This window comes from Macaca nemestrina, chromosome 8 (assembly GCF_043159975.1).
Source record: "Macaca nemestrina isolate mMacNem1 chromosome 8, mMacNem.hap1, whole genome shotgun sequence".
Lineage (NCBI taxonomy): Eukaryota > Metazoa > Chordata > Mammalia > Primates > Cercopithecidae > Macaca > Macaca nemestrina.
This window is the reverse complement of record NC_092132.1, coordinates 9,551,955-9,575,688: the sequence shown is the minus strand read 5'-3', so window position 1 is coordinate 9,575,688 and position 23,734 is coordinate 9,551,955. Positions and strand designations below refer to the sequence as shown.

At 43.2% G+C, this 23,734-nt stretch overlaps 1 long non-coding RNA gene and 1 pseudogene across 1 annotated transcript; one reads left to right on the top strand and one right to left on the bottom strand.

Moving 5' to 3' along the window:
• Positions 1–761: 761 nt before the first annotated feature.
• LOC139355639 (uncharacterized) lies at positions 762–5,620 on the top strand. Its single transcript, XR_011606445.1, has 3 exons — positions 762–918; positions 1,756–1,874; positions 5,427–5,620. It is a non-coding gene; the product is annotated as an uncharacterized lncRNA (long non-coding RNA).
• Positions 5,621–11,482: 5,862 nt separating this feature from the next.
• LOC112427792 (U1 spliceosomal RNA) lies at positions 11,483–11,632 on the bottom strand (annotated as a pseudogene).
• Between the last annotated feature and the right edge of the window lie 12,102 nt (positions 11,633–23,734).

Below are 23,734 nucleotides of genomic sequence, written 5' to 3'. Positions count from 1 at the left end.
GGGGTGCATAGCTAATGAATAGAATAGCCAAGGGGCACACTGAAGGGCTGGTACAGCTTAAGTAACATGAGGAGGAAGGGTTCTTCTGGCAGAGGGAGCGCCAGCTGCAAAGCTCAGGCAGCATGAACTAATGAAACTCTCTCTACAGAATATTCAAAACAAGTGAACAAACAAACCCTGTCATTGACACTGGTACGTAATTTCCTGCCCACCTCTTAAAGTACTTGTGAGGCTCCAAAGAGGTATGGCAGGTGTGGCTGGGGCCTGGATGGGCAGAGGGTGGGGTTTGGTGTCTGGCTTTGTCTGTTGCATCCAGGAGCTCTTGGCCCTTTGAGCATTTGATTGGCCTGAGCTAACGTGCCTGGGAAAGGGAAGGGGATACAGGGTTTTTCACTGGGGTCTGGGCTGGAGGCCTTGGCTGTGCAGACTGTTTCCTCCCAGCTGTGGACCAGGGCTCGGTCCAGAGTACTTTTCTTTGCAAACCCTGGAGGTTCCGGTGGAGGGGAGCTGCATGGCTGGGTCTTACTCTCAGAACAGCGCAAAGCCTGGCCCAGCCCTGGATGTCTTCACCAGCAGAGAATGTGACCAAAAGGGTGGGAGGAGGAGGAAGTATTGGTTTTGCATCCCCAGGTGGCACCCCTGCAGCCCACTGAGCATACCACGGGGTGCTGCGCTCTTAGTCATACAGGTGGGGCCAAGGAGCTGGTGAAATGCATCACTAAAGGGTCAGACCACCTCATTCATCTCCTAGGACTGTGAGGCTCCTGGGAACCCAGTGAGAAACCTGATATGGAAATGCGCTTCAGGCGGCTCAGGCCCTCGTGTGGGTGAACTCATTTCCTAACGCTGATGTGACAAATTATACAAACCGGTGGCTTGAAACAACAGCAATTCATTCTTTCACAGTCCAAAATCAAGGTATCGGCAGGGTTGGTTCCCCCTGGAGGCCCTGAGGGAGAAGCCGCCCCAGGCGCCGCTCCTGGTGGCTGCAGGCAGTCCTGGGCATTCCTAGGCTTGGAGCTGCATCCGTCCAGCTTCCACCTCCACAGGGCCTTCCTCCCTTTGTCCTTCTGTGTCTCAAATCTCCCTCTCCTGGCCAGGCGCAGTGGCTCACGCCTGTAATCCCAGCTCTTTGGGAGGCTGAGGTGGGTGGATCACGAGGTCAGGAGATCAAGACCACCCTGGCTAACACTGTGAAACCCTGTCTCTACTAAAAATACAGAAAATTAGCCGGGCATGTTGGTGGGTGCCTGTTGTCCCAGCTACTCGGGAGGCTGATCAGGAGAATGGCGTGAACTCGGGAGATGGAGCTTGCAGTGAGCCGAGATGGCGCCACTACACTCCAGCCTGGGTGACAGTGCGAGACTCTGTCTCAAAACAAAACAAAACAAAACAAAAACTCCCTCTCCATTCTCTTATCAGGACACTTGTCATTGGATTTAAGGCTCACCTCAAATCCACGTGATCTCATCTCAAGATCCTTCACTTAATTTCATCTGTAAGGACCCTATTTCCAAATAAGGTTACATGCTGAGATACCTGGAGGCTTAAAACTTGGACACATTTTTTTTTTCAGGGACACAGTTCTACCCATTCCAGTGGGTGTGTACCTCATGGAGGCAGCCCTTCCCCCCAGATCCAGTCCCACCTCCTTCTCACACCTCCAGGTCTCCTTTGGAGACACCCTTGAATCTTGCCTCGCCTTCTCCGCTTTCTGTCTGGCTTCAAATCACCCTCATTCCATCTCCTCCACAGCTGATTTCAATGAGCTGAAGGGCGGCCTTCCCTCTCTCCAGGCAGCCACCCAGGCCTGAACCTAATCCTCTCTCCAGCTCTCCTTTCGGGGTCCTGCTGCGTGGCTTTCCACTGGAAAGGTGAGGGGTAGCGATACCGTCCCCTTTGTCTGGTAACCACAGCCCAGTGTCCCAGGGCTGGGCTGGGTTCTTAATAAGGTTTGGGGGATGAGAGGCCGATGGTGAGCCTGGGCCCAGAAGGCTGATGAGGTCAGAATCCATTACCGCTCTGCAATTCTTCTTCTCCGAAGAAAGATTTTTACTCTGGGAGTGAGTTTTCCCAGAAAAGATTTTTAAGACAACTGTCTAAAAGCTCTTCTCAAAAACCACACCTAAAAACAGAAGCCTTCCCTCTAGCCATCTGGACTCTGAGCAAAGAAAAAAAAATGACAAGGCAAAGGAAAATAGTGTAAGCGGAAAAGGCAGCATAAGAGAGTGAGTTTGCCAGGTCAGGCTTGTCCTGGGGAGCGGGGGAGACTTTGACTCTTCTTTATGTCTCGTCTGGACTTTGATTCTTTCGTCTGCTTCTTTAAATGCGGGGGCATGTTAACGTCACTCAGAGTTCTCGTAAACCCGGTGGCGCGGACTAGCTTCAGGCAGGTTGCAGTACTCACTGTGGGCCTTAGTCTCCTCACCTGAAAAACGGGGTAATAAAACTTGCCTTGCAGGAAGGCCTAGAAAGTCAATAAAATAAGATGGGGAAAGGGCGAGCATGGTGCCTGGCACCGAAGCAGTGCTGAGCAGTGTTGGTGGTAGCTCAGTTCACCTCGTGAACACGTGATGGAATCGGTATGTCTCTTTCCCGCAGATTGGACAGGTTTGTCACTTGTCCACGCTCACCAGCTGGGCGGGACCGAGTTCATGGAGGTCCTGAGTCCGTGTGATTCCAGAGCTCTGCTCTCACTCCCGACTGCCAAGTTCTGGCCTCTCTTCTTCCTCTTTCTTTCTCAACCTGGTTTTTCTTCAGTCTTCATCCCTCTCAGCTCTGTCCTTTCTCTGTTAAGCCAGGGTTTATGATCAGGACTGGGGCTGACGTGGGGCAGAGGATGTGTTGGGGTGAAAAATACTGGATTTGGACTCTGGAGACTGGAGACAGAGCCCAAGCCCAGACTCCACGTGTAGTGAAACCTGGGCCAGCACCTGCGTGCCTGGACCACTATCCTCACCTGTAGCTGGCTGTGCCGGTCACCCCAGCTCTTACCTTCTCTCAGGCTGCAGTGAGGTCCTGGAGGGAGGTGACAGAACATTGCAGCGTGCAGTCCCTCATTTCAAACCCAAACAGGACTCAGGACTTGCCAATGCGCCCTGCAGGGCACTAGGAAGCCAGGACACAGCCCCCACCCCCTGTCACAGAGATGCCTTTGCAGACGCAGTTATCCAACTCTACCTTACGCCTGGCTCAACATCTTCCAGACTCTCTAGAAGGGACTCACAAGTTCAACAATTTTTCTTGTCAGTTTCCTTTTCTTTCCAATGTCAATGGAAGGAAATGTTTTTGTATGTATATTTAATGTTCCTGAAATTTAATATTTAATGTTCTTGGAAAAAGTCAATTCCCCCAGAAAAGATGCCTTCATTCATGCCACCTGACCTTTGCACATGCTACTCCATCTCCCTGAAACATCCTTCCTTCTTGTTTTCCTGAAGGCTACCAGCCCTTCATGTGTAGCCTGGTCAGTGTGTTCTTTTCCTCTGAGCCCCTGGGCTGGCTTAGGCTTCCGTGGCTCTTCCTAAGGCCCCTATGGAGGCTACCATTTTTTGCCCCTGGGCGTCAACTCTCTGTGTCTGTGTTGTGGACAAGCTCCTGGATACGGAGCTCTGTCAGTGGGACCAGTATCTTCTCCATCTCCACGTTCTCTGTCCCCACCATGATGTGAGTGATGGAGTAAGGAATGGAGGCTTTGCCCACCTGTCTTTGTGCCAATCAGGTCTAAAAACCAGCCACAGAGGCTCAAACATGCAAATCAAATGTGTCTGCTTCAAATGAAACATTTTCTGGTCTAGTGGGGGTAGCTGTTTCTTAGCCAATACATATTAATAAGAAAAATAAACCAATCTTTTAGGCTTCTTTCCCCCAGCCACCACCCCAGGGTTATAAATTATGTACTGCCTGAGTCTGTTTTGACAGTTGTGATAAAGTGGTTTTCGGATTCGAAGAGCATTTCTCCTGAAAGAATGCAGCATTGTGCATTTTCGATACAATCACCACCACCTTGCCCCTGTCCCCCCACGTTTTTCCTGTCTAGGAGGAAGATTTGACTAGAGTAGCTATTTTTCTACTCTGGGGCCTTTTCTGTCACCGCTTTGACAAACAGACACTGTGAATTTTTTTTTTTTTTTTTTTTTTTAGACACAGTCTTGCTCTGTTACACCCAGGCTGGACTGCAGTGGTGTAATCTCGGCTTACTGGCTCACTGTAACCTCTGCCTCCCAGGTTCAAGGAGTTCTCCTGCCTCAGCCTCCCGAGTAGCTGGGATTACAGGCGCCTGCCACCATGCCTGGCTAATTTTTTGTATTTTTAGTAGAGACAGGATTTTACCATGTTGGTCAGGGTGGTCTCGAACCCCTGACCTCAGGTAATCCAGCCACCTTGGCCTCCCAAAGTGCTGGCCGATTTTTTTTTTAAACTTCTGACTGTTATCACAAAAACTCAGAAAGATTTTAATGAGCTGGAGTAACCTTCCCTCAGTGGTGGGTGTGTTGGGCCATGGTTGCCCCAGCTTTTGACCCCTGTTTGCATCCATCTTCATTTTGCGGGACCTGGTGCCTTGTCTGACCTCCAATCTCCCAAGCAAAATCCAACCCGTCATTGAGACCCCGGTGAAGCTCCTTTCTGACTCTTTTGGCTTTTCACGGGCTCTCTTTGCTCCTGTATTATTACTGTCAGGACTAAGAGTCACCCTTGAATCTTCCCTCGACTTTCCCGCTTTGTGTCTGTGTGACTTTCAATCCCCCTCATTCCGTCTTCTCCAAGCTGCCTAGTGCCCCCGCCCCTTGTCCCACTGCTGCTAATGCCCCTGGACTCTTCTCCTGGTTCATCTGGGCTTTCTTTTTCCTTCGCTGAGATACCATCTGTGCGCAGTTAAGTGCACACACCCCGAGTGTTCCCTCAGCACATTTTTGCATTTGTCTACACTTGTGCAACCTCCAGATCAGGATAGAGGAGGCCAGCACTCCAGCAGCCTTCCCTGTGCTTTCTCAGTTGATGACCGAAGGTGTGATGATTCTGACCTCCCACCGAGGTGGCTTCCAAATGTTTCTGAGCTTCTTATTAATGGAATCCTACAACACACACATCTGTGTGTTCAGCTTTTTTCTTTTCTTCTCTGTTATATCTGTGAAATTAATTTGTTGTGTTTAACAATAGATTATTTTAGTTACTAAGAATCATTCAACTGAGAAGTATATATATATAAACATAACATAGATGATTTATCATTTGTACTCTTTTTTTTCCCCTTCTGAAATAGGGTCTGGCTCTTCTGCCCAGGCTAGAGTGCGGTGGTGTGATCATGGCTCATTGCAGCCTTGACCTCCCAGGCTCAAGAGATCCTCTCATGTCAGCCTCCCAAGTAGCTAGGACTACAGACATGTGCCATACCACACTTGGCTAATTTTTGTATTTTTTTGTAGAGATGAGGTTTCACCATGTTGCACAGGCTGGTGTTGAACTCCTGGACTGAAGCGATTCTCCCGTCTTGGCCTCTCAAAGTGCTGGGAATAGAGGTATGAGCCAATTCACCCTTCCTGTTATACTCTTAATGGACACTCAGTAATCCCCAGGTTTGGTTGCTATAAATAATTCTATGAACACTCTTGTACTTGTCTTTTGGTCAATGTAAGTCTTCATCTCTCTTAGGGAAAAATCAAAGAATAGAATTTCTAGGGTTAGCTTTTGATATTGTTAAATAGTTGTTGAACTGATTTACACTACCACTAGCAATGTAGGTGAAGTCTAGTTATTCTATATCTTCACCGACACTTGTTATTGCCATTAGGCTTATGAAGTTTGTGTGTGTGTGTGTGTGCTCATTTTACATTAATCCATAGGTCTTTGATTTGCAAGAGTTATTTATATATTCTGAATCTGAGTCCTTTTTCAGATACATATGCCACAAATATCTTCCCCAAGCCATGACTTGTTTTTATCACTCTCTTAATGGTGTCTTTTGATGAACAGAAGTTCTTAAAGTTCTTAATTTAATGAAGTCCAATTCATCAGTCCTTTCTTTTATGGCTAGTGCTTTCCATGGCATGTTTAAGAAATCTTTGGCTACCCAAAGGTCATGAAGATGCTCTTCTATGTTTTCTTCTAGAAGCTTCATTGCTTTACTTTTTGCTTTTAGGTTTATGAACCATGTCGGATTAATTTTTATGTATGTGTAAGGTTCACCTTGACTTTGAAAATAGCCTCCTCCCTGGTGACGTGGTTTGCCAGTGTCCCCACCCAAATCTCATTCTGAATTGTAGTTCTCATAATCCCCACGTGTTGTGGGAGGGACCCAGTGGGAGGTAATTGAATCATGAGGGCAGTTACCCTTATGTTATTCTCATGATAGTGAGTTAGTTTTCACAAGATCTGATGATTTTATAAGGGGCTTTCCCCCCGTTTGCTCAGCACTTCTCCTTGCTGCCACCATCTGAAGAAGAACATGTTTATTTTTATTTTACTTTAAGTTCCAGGATAAAAGTGAAGAACGTGCAGGTTTGTCATATAGTTATACGTGTGCCACGGTGGTTTGCTGCACCTATCAACCCATAATCTAGGTTTTAAGCCTCCCATGCATTAGCTATTTGTCTTGATGCTTTCCTTTTCCTCACCCCCACTCCTCCTGACTGGCCCTGGTGTGTGTTGTTTCTCTCTGTGTCCATGTGTTCTCATTTTTCAACTCCTGCTTATGAGTGAGAACGTGCAGTGTTTGGTTTTCTGTTTCTGTGTTAGTTTGCTGAGAATGGTGGCTTCCAGCTTCATCCATATCCCTGCAAAGGACATGATCTCATTCCTTTTTATGGCTGCATAGTATTCCACAGTGTATATGTGCCACATTTTCTGTATCCAGTCCATCATTGATGGGCATTTGGGTTGGTTTCATGTCTTTGCTATTGTAAATAGTGCTGCAATAAGCATATGTGTGCATGTGTCTTTATAGTAGAATGATTTATATTCCTTTGGGCATATACCTAGTAATGGGATTGCTGGGTTAAATGGTAATTCTGATTCTAGATCCTTGAGGAATTGCCATACTGTCTTCCACAGTGGTTGAACTAAATTACATTCCCAACAACAGTGTAAAAGTGTTCCTATTTCTCCACAGCTTTGGCAGCATCTATTGTTTCTTGACTTTTTAATAATCGTCATTCTGGCTGGCATGAGATGGTATCTCATTGTGGTTTTGATTTGTATTTCTCTAATGATCAGTAATGTTGAGCTTTTTTTCATGTTTGTTGGCCACATAAGTGTCTTTTTTTGAGAAGTATCTGTTCATATCCTTTGCCCCCTTTTTTTTGTTTTTTTTTTTTGGGGGGGGGGATGGAGTCTTGCTCTGTTGCACAGGCTGGAGTGCAGTGGTGTGTTCTTGGCTCACTGCAACCTCTGCCTCCTGGGTTCAAGCGATTCTCCTACCTCAGCCTCCTGAGTAGCTGGGGTTACAGGTATGCACCACCACACCTGGCTAATTTTTGTATTTTTAGTAGAGGTGTGTTTTCACCATGTTGGTCAGGCTGGTCTCCAACTCCTGATCTCATGATCCTCCCGCCTTGGCCTCCCAAAGCCTTTGCCCACTTTTTGATGGGATTGTTTGTTTTTTTCCTGTAAATTTGCTTATGTTCCTTATAGATTCTGAATATTAGACCCTTGTCAGATGGGTAGATTGCAAACATTTTCTTCCATTCTGTAGGTTGCCTGTTCACTCTCGTGATAGTTTCTCTTCCTGTGCAGAAGCTCTTCAGTTTAATTAAATCCCATTTGAGAAGGACGTGTTTGCTTCTCCTTCTGCCATGATTGTAAGTGTCCTGAGGTCTCCCTAGTTATGCTAATCTGAGTCAATTAAGCCTCTTTCCTTTATAAATTACCCAGTCTTGGGTAGGTCTATATTAGCAACATAAGAACAGACTAATACACCTGGTATCCCCAGTTTCTTTTTTAAAATTATCTCAATTTTTGCTTTTATCATGGTGTCCATTCAAAGGCCAGATCTAGTCACCTGACTCATCTGCTTAAAACCATTTTGTGTTTCTCTGATCATAACGTCTACAATCCTTTGTGTGGTTTATTTATAATATTAGGATAAGAAAGCAACTTATCTTTCTAGCTTCATCTCCTATTAATCCTCTGTGTTATACTTTAGCCACTCTGAATATCTTCTATTTAATTGTGTTTAATTGTGTCCCCCACCAAAAGATATGTTGAAGTCCTAACTCCCAGTGCCTCAGAATGTGACTTTATTTAGAAATAGGGTCTCAATAGAGGTAATCAAGTAATAATTAAGTCTTTAGGCAGCCCCTAATCCAATATGACCGATGTCCTTAGGAAAAGGGGAAATTTAGACACATACACACATCCAGGGAGAAGGCCATGTGAAGAGCAAGGCAGAGACTGGGGTGAAGCGTCTACAAACCAAAGAACACTGAGGACTGTCAGCAGACTCCAGAAGCTGGGAGAGAGGCCTGCAACAGATTCTCCCTGGCAGCCCTCAGAAGGAATCGACTCTGCCGACACCTTAATTTTGGACTTCTAACCTCCAGAACTGGTGAGAAAATAAATACGTTTTGTTTAAGGCACTCAAATTGTGGCAGTTTGTTATGGCAATCCTAGCAAACGAATACATCTACTTCCATGCTCCTACATCTTTGTAGCAGCTTTTTCATCTGCTTTGAATGTCCTTTCTTCCAAAATGTCTAGAAACCTCCTACTTGACCTGAGTCCAAGTCTATCCATCTTTTTTGGTAAACACCTTTTCTAGAAGTGTTTTCTAGGTCTTTTCCTAAACACCTTTTTAGAACACCTGGGGGCTGGCTTGTACGCACCAAATGCCAGCCAGCTCACTGTCTTCCACCCGCCCCCCCGTGTTTTCTATATGCATGGTATTTGTACATACCTCCATTACAGCAAGGATCCTCTGGATAATTCTGTTTAGTCCTGAGTGCCTATTTCTACTTCCCTCTGTGTGCCTTCTTGTACTGCAGAGCTAGGAAAATTGAAATCTACCTCTCCAGGACTTCCTCATGGTCAAGTTCTGGATGCCAAAGTTTTGGATGCCAATTAGAGCATTAGATTTGGAAGGCAGAGGGGAAGTGGAGGCCCTTGTTCTTCTGTTTGTGTTGTTGTTTTTTTCCTGCACGATTGTAGAAAGGTGAGTACTTAGAGGCAGTCGAAGCTGCTGGACTTAAATTCTTAGTGTCTAGTCTTCAGCTTTGCCTTAGTCCATTCAAGTGGCTATACATAACATAATACCATAAACTGTGCAGCTTAGAAATTTATTTCTGACGCTTCTGGAGGCTGGGAAGTCTAAGATCAAGGCACTGCCAGATTCAATGTCTGATAAGGGTCTGCTTCCTGGTTTTTGTGTCCTCACATGGTTGAAGGGGCAAGGCAACTCTTTGAGGCCTCTTTCATAAAGGTACTGATCCCATTCATAAGGGCTCTACCCTCATAACCTGACCACTTCCCAAAGGCCCCGCCACCATCACACTGGGGGCCAGGATTTAGCATAAGTGTTTGGGGGGACACAAACATTCAGTTTATAGCAAGATTGGAAGGTCTCTGGGAATTTTTGTAGCCATTGAGAGGCTTGAGCTCAATGTCTAAATTATTAAGTTTATGGTTAATTGGAAGTATGCCTATCTACCTATTCTCCAACCCTCCCTTCATACTATTTCTACTATGGGGATAGAGACAAGCAGTTTACAGGGCAATCTTTCTCCTATTGGTAACATCCAACATGGCTCCAATTTCAGATACCTTATAGTGAGCAACAAGTGACCCCAAAATGTAGTGACATAAAATGATAGTTTCTTATGATCTCTCATTGTTATGTGGATGAACAGGCCATAATTCTGTGGGTCTTACTTGGTCTTGCATATGGTTGAAGTCAGATGGCAGCTGGGGCTGGAGTCATCTGAAGATTCAACTGGGCTAGACATCCAAGATGGATCTTCACTCATGTCTGGCACCTTGGTTAGGATGAATAGAGCATCTGGGACCTGGGCACGCCTCTCTCTTCACATGGCTTCTCTACTTGGCTAGCTTGGGTTTCTTCACATCATGGCAGTCTTAAGGTGGTTAAACTGCTTACATGGAATATTATTTCCCCAAGAAAGAATGTTCTTGGACCAAGCATGGAGTTGCAATATTTCTTCTGGCCTAGCTTCAGAAGTCGTGCAGTCACTTCCTCCACATTTATTGGTTAAGGTCACAGGACCAGCCCAGATTCAAGGGGCAAGAATTATGCAAGGGTGTGCATATTGGAGGCACAGTTCATTAGGACACATTGAGAGACAAACTACAATAGCTCCCTGTGTATCCTCCTTAACTGTGAATGCATTATCTTCCATCCCTGGAAGGCTCTAATATGAGTTAGGAGGCAGGGCACGATGGCTTAAGCCTGTAATTCCAACACTTTGGGAGGCTGAGGAAGGCGAATCACTTGGAGTTAGGAGTTTGAGACCAGCCTGGCCAACATAGTGAAACCCCATCCCTACTAAAAATACAAAAATTAGCTAGGCATGGTGGCATGTGCATGTAGACCCAGCTACTCGAGAGGCAGAGACATGAGAATTGCCTGAACCCAGGAGGTGGAGGTTGCAGTAAGTGGAGATCATGTCACTGCACTCCAGGCTGGGTGACAGAGTGAGACTCTCTCTCAAAAAAAAAAAAAAAAAAAAAAAAAAGTGTAAGGAAAGGGCGTTAATTAGACTAGTAATTTATTCTGGTCAATTTCCCAGCCCTGATATCTAGCTATTAAAAAGCTAGAGATGAGCTCAAAGAATGGCCTACAACTTCTCCAAAAAATGTCACCTCAACAAACTACTACACAACACGCTGTACTGATTAACTAATGGCCTGTGAGGGTGTATCACTACATGATATTCAGAGTGCATTTTGAAATATAGAAAATAGAACAGTTTTCAGATATTACCTGAAAACTTCAGTTTAAGAAGCACCAGAATAGATTATCTCATTATAATGTAATGTTAACAATTAGCATTTTTATTATACCCCAAAGAGCTCATTAAAACAACCATGTAATTGAACTAAGATCTATTATACACATTTTATAGAAGAATAGATGGAGTTTCAGAGAAGTAGACTGATATACCCAAAGGAACAGATCTTCTGTGGGTGAGCTGAGGCTCAGATCTAAATGTGTGACTCAAAGTTCACTGTTCTTTTGACTATAATAAAGACAGCAGGTATGTGCATGCATGACATTGCTTGTTCTCCCATGTCTATGCAGACATCACTAATCACTCAAGGATGCTTATTGTGCTAAATTGCGACATTGGTTTGTAATCCTTCTCAACTCAATGTGTTACCAGTCACTTGAGGCTCAAGATAACATCTTACCATCTTGACACTCTACTGTGTTGCCTGTCCGGAGGCTGAATGAGCCCCACCATAGAAAGATGATTTCTTCTTTGATCTGAGGATTTTAAAACATAAGGAGTATTCTCTACTTACTCACTCATTTATTTTTTAATTAAAAAATTATAACCACAAATTGAGCAGTCAAGTTTCTCACATTTGGGGAAATCATAGGGGTCACATCTGGAGTGCAATGAATGAGTCTTGCCCTGGGAAAACCACTTTTGTGATCATGGTATCTCCCCTGGGTAAGTATTACTCAGTCAATTCTAAGCTGCACATCCCCCGCCAATCCCCATGCACATTTGAACATTTCTGATTTGGGGATGTGTCTTGTGGTCAATGTGGTGGTTTTTTCCCCTCTTCTGAGCAATCTCTTTTGAATTGATGGTACATTGTTCAATTGGCAGCGTTTTAGAATTGACAAAATATATCCATCCATGTATTTATGTATGTATTTGTGAAGTGAGTATTTGTTTGTAGGTACTGGGTACTAAGCAGTTAGCTCATATTAATGAATGTGGCTCAGACTCAGTCTTTGAGGACAGGGTTTCTCAGCCTTGGCATAATTGAGACTTGGGGCCAGATAATAATAATATTTTTTGGTGGGGTACTGTGCAGTGCATTGTAGGATGTTTAGCAGAATCCTTGGTCTATATATATTGGTTTCCAGGGGGCACCTTCACCCCAATTATGACAACCAAAATGTCCCCAGACATTGCCAAATGTCCCCTGGGCAGGGGGCAGGGGTCACAGGGAGGAGTAAGGAATTATCCCCAGGTGAGAACCACTGCTCTAGAAGTTAGCTTTCTGGGTCGTCATAATCTTTTGTCTCTGTCTTATATCACTCATCCATGGAGTAGAGATTTTACTAAATGTGAGTCCAGGCAACTTTATTTTTTACCCATGTGCCTTGGGAATTGAATGATACATACTATTTTTAGTGTACTTGGTTTGCACTGGACACAGGATTATGCCCTTAACTCACTGAATTCAGAAAATGAAATGCAGAGTGTAAGGAGGGATTATAGGTGGTCTCCAGCAGCACTGTCTGAGTTTAAACTCCTGGCTTGTGACTGCTAGCTGTCTGTTATCACAGGTAAGACAACTAGCCTCCTTATGCCTCAATTTCTCCATCTGTAAAATAGAAGTGCTAATAGTTGCTGTTATAAGAACTATACAGTGAAAACATTAAAATATGTAGAAACATGCAGCACATATAAGAAATACTCACAAAGCACAGTTATTCTTCTTAAACTCAATGGTACAGGCATCATTATCTCACTTATCAAAAGAGGACATCAAAATCAGGGAAATAAAGGAAATTGTCCAAGATCATGCAAGTGGCTGAGTGGCAGAGCTGAGATTCAAACACTGTTTATGACTGATTTAAAACCTGATGGTAAAACTCAAAGAAGCATGTAGCTCTCCTGGGCGGGGCTCTGGCATCAGCAGGCAGCTGGAGTCTAGGCTAGGCTTGTGCACACTGTCTCATTCTGTCAGGGTCACTGAGGGTCGCGGGTTAGAACACGCGGGGCGGCCCTGTGAAGCCAGGTAATGGAAAAACACCATGGACTGTGACAAAAGTAAATGAGAAAGAAAGGTGGAAAATAACAGATGGGAACCAATATAGAAGACATACACTGGCATGGAGCCGGGGCTTAGCAGGTGACTGAGGTCAGCATTTCTTATCACAGGCTTCTTTGTGCGCTAGTTTGAGCCCTGCACGGCCTGAGTGTTTGGCGAGTGCTGTATGAGCTCAGTTCTCTCTGGCTGTGGCTCCCCTTCCTTTGGCTGTGCTGTGCTTTGTCACTTACAGGTTCATTGCTTTCATCTCCATGAAGATGGCCCTGCCCTGGACTTGGAGCCACTTACCGCTGGGGCCGTGCCTTATTGTCTCCAAGTCACCAGAATGTAGTGCCTTATGATGCTTAACTATTGCTCGCTTGATAGAGAAACAAATGATGGCGTTTGATTCTCAAAGAAATCCTCTGACTTGGTCTCATTTCATAGTGAGGAAACTGAGGCAAATGAGTAAGGTGCTTGAGCCTGGTTAGTGAGTGGGGAGTCTGGGTCATCTGACACAGCCTCCCCTACTCGTTCCATAGCTGTTCACACAGATAATAAATATCCATAATGTGTGAAGCACACATTGATTCACTCATTCATTCCTTCATTCACCTATTGAAGTTATTGGTCCTTGGTATATACCAAACATCTGAAATTCTTGACCCATGTTGTTTGAACCATTCAGTTTAGCACTGGAGGCAGCTGCCTTGTGCTATTCATTCCTTCAGGAAATTGTGTATTTGCTTTGGTCTAGGCAGATATTAGTTGCTGGGGATCCGTGGAGAATCTAGACCTGGTCCTGCCCTCAAGAAGTTCCAGTTCAGTGCTTGAGACAGACTGGCTGGTAGTTATCTGACAGTCACTAAAATTTACACAAGGTAGAGTGTGGTGATCACTTGTTGATTGCCTTTTGGATGTGCATCATGTTTCTTCAAGTGGATGGCAAGTCCTTTGCCGGCTAGGAATGCATCTTCTGCCCTTTTCATGTGCTCTACTAATGGCCATTTAGGGCTTAGAACATCACACCCTGGTCAGGCCCCACTGATATCCCTGCTAGGAACTCACCTGGGAGCAGGAGAAGGAGAGTGAATGAGCTCAGGGCACGGTGTGGTTCATGGTGAGGAATGAAACGGACAAGATATTCAAATAGGTCCAAAGGGTTTGGGAACCTTGGCTTGGCCTCGGCTGAGTTTGACATCTGAAAGTTCCCAGGATGTCTGGAGGTTGTATCAGTTAACATATTGTTTTATTATTAATGCATAGCAAACTTTTCCCAAACTCACCTTCTTAAGGCATTAATTGCTGTTAATGAATTGAGAGGTCAGCTTGCTTTTCTTCGCTTTCTGCTGGGCTCAAGCATCTATCTGAAAACAGCTGTGGTTCATGTTGGCAGCTCTACTAATCTTGTGTGGGCTGGCTCACAGGCTTCAGCTGGCTGTGGGCTGGGCTAGGATGGCCTTGGCTTGAATAGGGGTCTCCTTCCCACATGATCTCTCTCCTCCTACCAGGCTGGCCTTTTGAGGTCTGGCTCAGAATTGTCACAAGGTTGCTTTTGCTGCCTTCCATTGGCAAAGCAAGTCATAAGGCCAGCCCAGAGCTGAGAGATGGGAAATAGATTCTACCTCTTGATAGCAGGAAATAAAGTTTCATTGTAAAGGGTGTAGACACAGGGAAAGATGGAGGACTAGAGTGATTGTGCAATCATTCGATTACAGGGACAGAGTGAGACTAGTCTTCTGGAAGATTCTATTTCTGAGAAACTCCCTTAACTGTAGGTTATGGCCCTAACTAAAGTCTGGGAGCATAAGCCTTAGGATTTGACCCCTGTGAGAAGAGGCCAGTCAGAGCCTCACAACTGAGGCTCTGGAACAATTGTTCTAGCCTTATGCAAGTATGCTGGGCTGCAGAACATGGCTCTAATATTAGTTAGAATTCAAGTAGGGCAGGAAGCCAACACAATAATCCATTTCATGCCCTGGTCAGATGTGGCTGGATCTGCAGGGGCTGCAGCCATTCAGGGGCCCAGACCTACATCCTGCATGGTGGGCTGAGGCAGATGGTAACTCCCCTCCCAGTGGTGATGATAAGGTGCTTGAAGTACCTCTTTCTCTGCTCAGATGGATTCCGGCAGTGGTTAGGGCTGAAATTACACCTAACCTACTTCTGTGCCTAGTGCTGAGCAGACCTGGGAAATGGAGGATCTCATGGGGGTTAAGGTGTCTGTCAAGTGGAAATAGACAGGTGAATCCTAGCTCCCTCATATGCTAGCTGTTGACTTTCGGTAGGTGCCTTCATCTCTCTACACCTCATGATAATAAGACTTAAACGAAACGACACACATAAAAAATGTCTTATACAGTGTCTAGCAAAAGTAAGCATCCACAAAATGTGATTTCATTTAAAAATATGCTAGCTTTTCAGTCTTTAATGACTCTGGCATCAAAATGTTGTACTAAAAACAGCTGTAGCTTTAGAGAAAGGTAAACCAACACGAAAGACTAACTCTGCTACCTGCCTCTGATTTGTGTAAATGAGGTTAGCATTTACTTTTAGACTTTGGGGGAATAACGATGTTCCCATTCTACCCTAATCTTGCTTAACGCACATGGTCTGTGTGGGATTGAATTCACTGAGCCCCCAGCTGGTCCTAGAGGCTTGTTTAACCTTTTCTTTGGCCAGAATGATTAGTGTAGAGTTGTGCATGTGCCCCAAACTGGGCCAGTCAGATTTCTTCCCAAGATTTTGGCAGTGCAATCAAGAAAAAGACGTTCTCTTTCTGTGGTCTCGTGGACTCTAAGATCCATGTAGACAAAGAGCTGCTGGGGCCAGTCTGACACTCTGGGGATGGAGACTGTCTGAGAATAAAGCCAAACAGAGGTGAAGCAAGGCTGACAGATTAAGAATGATTGAATTTTGATGCAGTGGTTGAACCCCAGGATCTAGCTTTTCATGAGGTCAACACCTCCTTTGGACTTCCTAGTTATGTGGACTATTTTTATTTTTATTTTTTGGTTTAACTTTGCATTGTTTTTCTATCTGTTGCAACTAAATGATCCTAAATAATATGTCATGTAACTTTTTTGAGTCTCAACGTTCTCATCCTTAAAATATGAAAAAATGACACCTATTTCTTAAAGTTGTTTGCGGATTAAGTGCCTTTTTCCAGGGTTAGCAGAGTGCCCAGGACTGGAAAGGCTGGCATGGCCAGATCAATGAGGCTCTGGATGCCATGTGAATTGTTTCGGACTCTTTCATCGCCAGTGGAATGCTATGAAAGTCTTCCTCTCTTGTTGGTAGATGTAAATCCTCCAGTTTCTGAGACCCAGTGGTGGTTGAGAAAGTCCAAAATGTTTGCCTATGTCAAGAGGAAGAAATAAAGCAGGGGAATGAGCTTTAAGGAGAGAAAATTGAATGAACAGCCTCTTTAGGCTACCGAGATGGCCATAATTCCTGCTCTTTTTCTACATGCTTCTTGTTTATTAAACATTCATATTGACTTGAGTTTCTTGGGACTCTGTAGATGGCACTAAATTACAGTAACTGAATAGCCTGCCTTCATTTGCTGAGTGGCCATTTGAGGGCTGATTGTACTTAAAGAAATTCTCTACTCAGAATTGCTCTCTGCAAAGTCCACTGCCAAACACACAGCCACAATTTGTCCAGATATGCATTTGTGTTAGGAGGTAGAAGAGTTTAGCAGATTCTTGATTTTCTTTTTTTGTGTATTTCCAATGCTTAACTTCCATTTGACCTTATTTGAACAAGTATTTGAGAAGCATCTACTGTGTACCAGGCACGGTGCTCAGCATTGGAAAAAGAAGGATTAGTAACTATGGATGGCTCAGACCTTCTAAGACATTTAAAATATAGTCAAGTAGGAGAGATAGTGGCTAGAAGCTTTTCATAAAAGTTCATATTAAGAATAGTTACCATTTGTTGAGCATCTCCTGTGAGGCAGACACTCTGCTAGGCACTGAATGTGAGTTATCTCATAAAATTCTCACTGTCACCTTGGAAAATTCATATTCCCCTTGCATATATGGGAAAATTTAGGCTCAATAGAGTTGAATGCTGCAGAGACTCCAAGTTTCTTTCAATATGCATTTTTCCTTCTTTAATGACAGAAGTTCTATCGATTGCGGGATGTGACAATGTGCCCAATTATAAAAGTACAGGAGAATCACTTGAACCCAGGAGGTGGAGGTTTCAGTGAGCCAAGATTGCACCATTGCATTCCAGCCTGGGTGACAAAAGTGGAACTCCATCTCAAAAAAATAAAAAATAAAAAATTCATTGTTGAGCTTTCTAAGCAGAGAGGGCTCTATGAAAGGTGAAAGGAGATATCTTGCCTCAGAGAAGCATCTTTTTTTTTTTTTTTTTTTCGTGTTCTCTACTTCCTCCTTCTTGCCTGGGACAATGATGTGATAGCTGGAGCATTTCCAGACATCTTAGACCAGGAGATGAGCTTGAGAATGGAAATCACAGGCAAAGAGTGATGGAGGAGAATCATAGAAAAATCCGAGCCCTTTACTACCATGGAGCCACCAGCAGAGTGCTGGGTTGTATACCCCAGACTTGCTTTAATGAGAGAAAATTACCACTATCTCATTTACTGCACCACTTGGGTTTTTTGTTCTACACAGCCAAGTCACAGCTAGTCAAGTTGCACCACTAGTAAGTAGTAGAGCTGGGATTTGAAATGAGGACTTTCTTAGTTTAAAGTTCATTTAATTCACCACTATGCTGTTTGTCCACCTGGAGGACATCCATGCGTGTTCCTTTGCATGCTCTCTACTGTGCTAGGTACTAAAGATCCTAAGATGAATAAAACTGTGTGACAATTTAGTTCTAACTTACACTAGAAGCATACAAGAGAGAATAACCACCTACCTCGGTGGCAAAAGTAATTGTACAGCGGGCAACATCAGTAGAAATTTTTAATATTTGGATTTACTAATAAAATGGAGAAAGGGGTATTATATTAAAAACAACTGGATGACTCAGGGTTATAATGAGGATTGAGAGAAGACAGAGCTTTCTAACAATGATGGCTGTCTTTTGACAGTTGTCTTTTAAATCACTTTGTAAGGGTATTGGCCTTTGCCATGTAACAAACCATCCCATCATATAAGGATATGAATAAACATTTTATTTGCTTATAATTCTTTAGGTCAGCAACTGGGGTTGGGCTTAGCTGAGCAGTTCTGATCTTGCCAGAATCTCCAAGGTCCTGAATGATAGGATAAGAAGCTTGGCATCATTCTAGTGATGTGGTGTTCCCTGGTGATCCTTGCATTAGAAACATAGTTTATCATTTGTATTTTCTTATTAATTAGCTCCAAAAAGTCAGTTTGCCTTTTTTTCTGTTTTCCCATTGATCTATACCTAGTATTTGTTATAACATACATAGGCCAGTGATTGTAAATTACTGGGGAAGGAGGGAGATTCTGAATGGTGGAGTGATGGAAGAGGCATTTTGTAATATTAAATTTTAAATAATGGCTCAACATTTTTACCCAAAATGCATGCCTTCACTGATGGTCTCCTCAAGTATTGAATTTAACTGTTATTTTTATGTATAAAATATTATTATCATTGCTCCTAAAGTTGCTGAGATGTTATGAAATGATTCATGAACTTGAAGAATCTTACAACACAGAGGGCACAGAAGTGATTGATATGATCCCAGAAATGGTTAGGGGAGCTGCCATGGTAACGAAGTGTCTCCATCCGGGTCAACTTCCAGCTGTTCCATGGGAGACAACCATTTTCCTTCTCCACCCATGTAACCCTCAGGTATCTAGTCACCAACATAAACAAGATCCTCTGGGGTATTGCTGAAGGAATGAGGGATGTCAAAAGTGGGAGGAGAGGGCCTGGGAGCCCATAGGCACAAACAGTTCTGTGAGGTGAAGCCACAGTTAAAGAGGGATGAGGCTTTTGGTGTGTGATCTTTGGGATAGAAGTGGGCTACTGAGTAGGCATTTGGTTCAAGGGAAGACCAGAAATTTGGGCTGTGCTTCTGGACTTCTTACATTCAGAGCCAATGGTGAGTATGTGTGGGTGGGTGCATGGTGTGAGGCAGGGATCCCCAATCCCACTCCCCAACCCCTAGGCCGTGAACCCATACCAGTCTGTGGCCTGTTAGGAACCAGGCTACAGAGGAGGAGCACTGTCATGATCACCACCTCCTGTCACATAAGCTGCGGCATTAGATTCTCATAGGAGCGTGAGCCCCATTGTGAACTGTGCACTTGGGGGATCTAGGTTGAGCACTCTTTATGACAATCTAATGCCTGATGATCTGAGGTGGAACAGTTTCACCCCAAAACCATACCCTTCCACCATCTGTGGAAAAATTGTCTCCCAGGACCTGGTCCCTGGTGCCAAAAAGGTTGGGAACTGCTTATGTGGGGGAAGCAGTGTTGTGGAAATTCCAGGTAGAGGAAACAGCAGACTTAAAGTGAAGTACTAAAGAAGCCCAATGTCACTGGGAAGGAGAGTGAAAAGTGAGGGGCCCCAGTTCTCCAATCTCTGCAAAACTCAGGAGTCATGTGGAGGTCCAGTACTTCCTCCCTCTTTGGAAGGCTCTATCTTATAGACTGTGTCGTTCTCTTGGCACTGCTAGACTTGAGAATCTGTCAGCATTTTACATTCTTACAGGTTTGTTGAGACGGTGGCCATGAATAGATAAGGCGAGTATCACTGTTATTCCCATTTTCCAGTGAAGATAGTGAAACTTGGAAGTGTTGGAGTCTTGGTAAAGGTGGTTCAGTAGGTAAGGGGAGGAACTAGAACCTGAACTGAGGTCCCTGGGGTTTTTCCTATTGGCCCATGTGGCTCATTAGGTGCATGTGTGTGCATTTACATAAGCCCAGACCTGCTTAGATCTTGCAGTCTCTGTCTTGCAATCTCTGGTTCTACAAATATGTATTAAATGCCTAATGTATATCCCAAAGTGCTCTAGGCATTGGGGATACAGTCCTGAGAAAGAAAATGTCTCTGTTCTTATGGAGCTACCCTTCTAGTCACAGAGGAAAAATGATGAGCAAGCCATCAAACAAACAGAACATTGTTTTAAGCGGTGCTAAGTGCAAGGTAAAAACAGAAAGCAGAATGAGGGTGTGGCCAGTATTGCATGGGATTTCAGGAGGGTGGTCAAGGAGGGCATCTTTGGGAAGGGGGCATGAGAGCAGGGTCTTCTTGCCTCTCTCTTCATCATCCTGCCTGGTGGCAGATCCAGGGTGTGCAGGGGCTGAAGATTCTATAACTATGGGGGCTGTCTTTGAGAAAAATTATACAGAACCATGAAGAGAAAATTCAATTTAAAATGAATATTTATTTAGGATGAGAAAAGAAATAACAAATTATATAAATTGAAAATCTGGCCAGGTGCAGTGGCTTATGCCTGTAATCCCAACACTTTGGGAGGCCGAGGCGGATGGATCATGAGGTCAGGAGTTCAAGGCCAGCCTAGCCAACATGTGAAACCCCATCTCTATCAAAAATACAAAAATTAACCAAGTGTGGTGGCACGCGCCTGTAATCCCAGCTACTCAGGAGGCTGAGGCAGGAGAATTGCTTGAACCTGGGAGGCGGAGGTTGTAGTGAGCCAAGATCACACCACTACACTCCAGCCTGGGCGACAGAGCAAGACTCTGTCTCAAAAAAGAAAAGAAAAGAAAAGAAAATCTACAAAATCCCAAATAATCTCACCACATCTGGGAAAATAGCTTAATTTTTAAAAATTAACTTCCAGGCATACCTCTATGACATGTTTTCCCTAAGATTTTAGGTGCATTCTCATCTGTTGCCTTGTCACATGTCAACAATTTTGTAATAATTTCTAGTGAGAGAATAGAAAGTGGAGTCAGTCTTTTTTCTAGCATGGTGGATTAAAATAGTTTTTACTGATAGATAAGAAAGATTATTTTCAGGCTCCCAAGCCATTGTTGGCCGTGTTATGCAAAATTTTATCAACCTTGGGGAAAACTCTATCAAATTTTTGATGTATATGAGCTCTCAGGTTTAAGTTTTCTGGTGTAATGACTAATATTAAATCAGCTTTGAATTACTGATTCTCATTACTTGCTTGTCAATAATGTCCTCTTATGGAAATGTATTTTGAGTTTTACAAGACCTCCATTGATGGCAGTATTTTGTTTCAAATCAGCCAGAAATTTGAATATCTTTCCAATATGTTTACTTGATTCACTCCTTCACAGACAATCCGAGAACCTATACATTATTTCTATGAGGAAGATCACTCTTCCTTTTAATAAATTTACCACATTTAGTGTGACCTGAATATTGGTTTTGTTATAATTTGCTTCTAAATGTCAGGATAATTTCTATTGCTTTTTTTCACTCATATTTTAATTTTGTTTCCATTAATTTTTAATTGAGTTTCCTCTCATCTCCTTAATGTGTAAATTCAAAGATAATAAAATAACGTAGCCTTTATAAACATCCAATTCAGGAACCTGTAATTTCTTAATTGTTTTATAGAAACATTCCAGAATGCCTTCTCAAATTTTAATTTAAATGGTATATTGAAGCTTTATCCACTTTTTGAATATTTTTTTTTTTGAGATGGAGTCTCACACTGTTGCCCAGGCTGAGTGCAATGGTGTGATTTTGGCTCACTGCAACCTCCACCTCGCGGGTTCCAGTGATTCTCCTGCTTCAGTCTCCTGAGTAGCTGGAATTACAGGCACCTGCCACCACGCCCAGCTACTTTTTTTGTATTTGTAGTAGAAACAGGGTTTCACTATGTTTGCCAGGCTGATCTCAAACTCCTGACCTCGTGATCTGTCTGCCTTGGCCTCCCAAAGTGTTAGGATTACAGGCGTGACCCACCATGCCTGGCCAATTTTTTTTTTTTTTTTTTTTTTTTTTTACATTTTGTTTGTGCTCAGGTTTCTCCTCTGAGTTTTAAAAAATGTACGTCAGTGTCCTTCAAATATTTTTGGCCCCACGTGCGAGTCTTAAATAGCTTCGTAATGGCCAAGGCATTTTATCAGCCCTAAAAGCTTTAAAGGAAGATCCAAGTTGGCATGTGTGATGTACAGATAATAACACATCTACAATTCAAACCTGAAAAGAAAACATTTAATGTTGCAGAATAGCAAAGTCATCAACAACCTCAGCACTATGGAGGCAGCTTTTTCTCCAACAGCATAAGGGAATGAGATGCCCACCACACACACTGTGCCATTTACAAACAGTTTTAAAGAGCACGTGGGGCCCATTGTTCTCTGTAATAGCAGTGTTTTTGTGTGGCTGACCATGAATGACATTCAAGAGCAGGCAACAGTCGTCCAAACGTTGTTTCACTTTGTTGAATAAAGTCATAGATAAATAGTTGTCAGCAAAAAAGTTTAAAATTTCTCATAGGGTTTTTTCAGGAGTAGCACACAGTATTTTCCACAGATCAATGTTTGTGACATCCAATGCAGAATCTATAATAATGGAGTGGTATTTAATGTCTGGTTCATTTGGGGTACCACTTAATGGAACACAGTTTACAACCAAAACAGCACCAAGCCCCTAGTCTTCAGAGAGGCCAGCCACCATCTCAGCAGTTAGGCCATTATTATTATTTTTTAACATCTGTTTCAGAAGCACCTTTAGTCTGTCTTATGTTCTGTTTGATTCTTTGTAAACGTTACTGTGATCATGCTATTGGAAAAAGCAGTGGTTTTTAGAGGATCAGATATAAATGAAACTGCTGTTCATTGTAACAGGCCATCACAAAAGATCACAGAACTTCTCCAGATTGATGAATTCCGCAAAGTGAAGCTGCTGTTGACCCTAGCGCCAGTTCTGCTGATGGTACAAATTGCATCTTATTTTGCTCTTACGTTCATCTCTCTTCTGCTTTCGGTTTCTGTTTGAGAGTGTCCTGATTTTCACAATCTTTATTATCCCTTCAGTCGTCATTTTATCTTTATATTTTGGCCTATTGTGCTTTGTTTTCTTCTCTTTACTATGACTTTAACCATTGGAGTTTTTATTTCTGTTGTTATATGAGTTTTTAACATCTTGAAGATTCTTCCAGTCTTCGTTCATTTATGTATATTTTTTAGTTTCTCCTAAGATACTTCCTTCATATCAAATTTAAATTTCGATATGATCAATAATTCTGAAAATTTATACAATTAATATCAAAGTAAGGCACACACAAGAGCGATTCAAAAGCTTTTAAACATTGCCCCTACAGTAGACTCCACTTTATCCATGTTTTGCTTTCTGTGGTTTCAGTTACCCGAGGTCAACCACAGTCTGAAAATATTAAATGGAAAATTCCATAAATAAATAATTCATAAGTTTTAAATTACTTGCTGTTCTGAGTAACATCATAAAATCTCACACTGTCCAGCTCTGCCCCACTTGGGAAATTAATCACCCCTTTGTCCAGCATATCCATGGTGTAGACACTACCTGTCCGTTAGTCACTTAGCAGCAGTCTTGGCTATCATATTGACTGCTGCGGTCTCATAGTGCTTGTGCTTATATAACCCTTATTTTACTTTTATTGCAGTATATTGTTATAATTGTTCTGTTTTATTTTTAGTTATTTTTGTTCATCTCTTCATGTGCTTAATTTATGAATTAAACTTTATCATATGTATGTATGTATAGGCAAAAGTGTAGTGTATGTAGGGTTTGGTTTCAGGCATCCACAGGGGGTCTTAGAACATAATCCCCCATAGACAAGGCGGGGACTGCTATACTTTGTATTGTGCTACTTAATTGTGTAATCCAGCTGTTCTTACTCCACATGTGT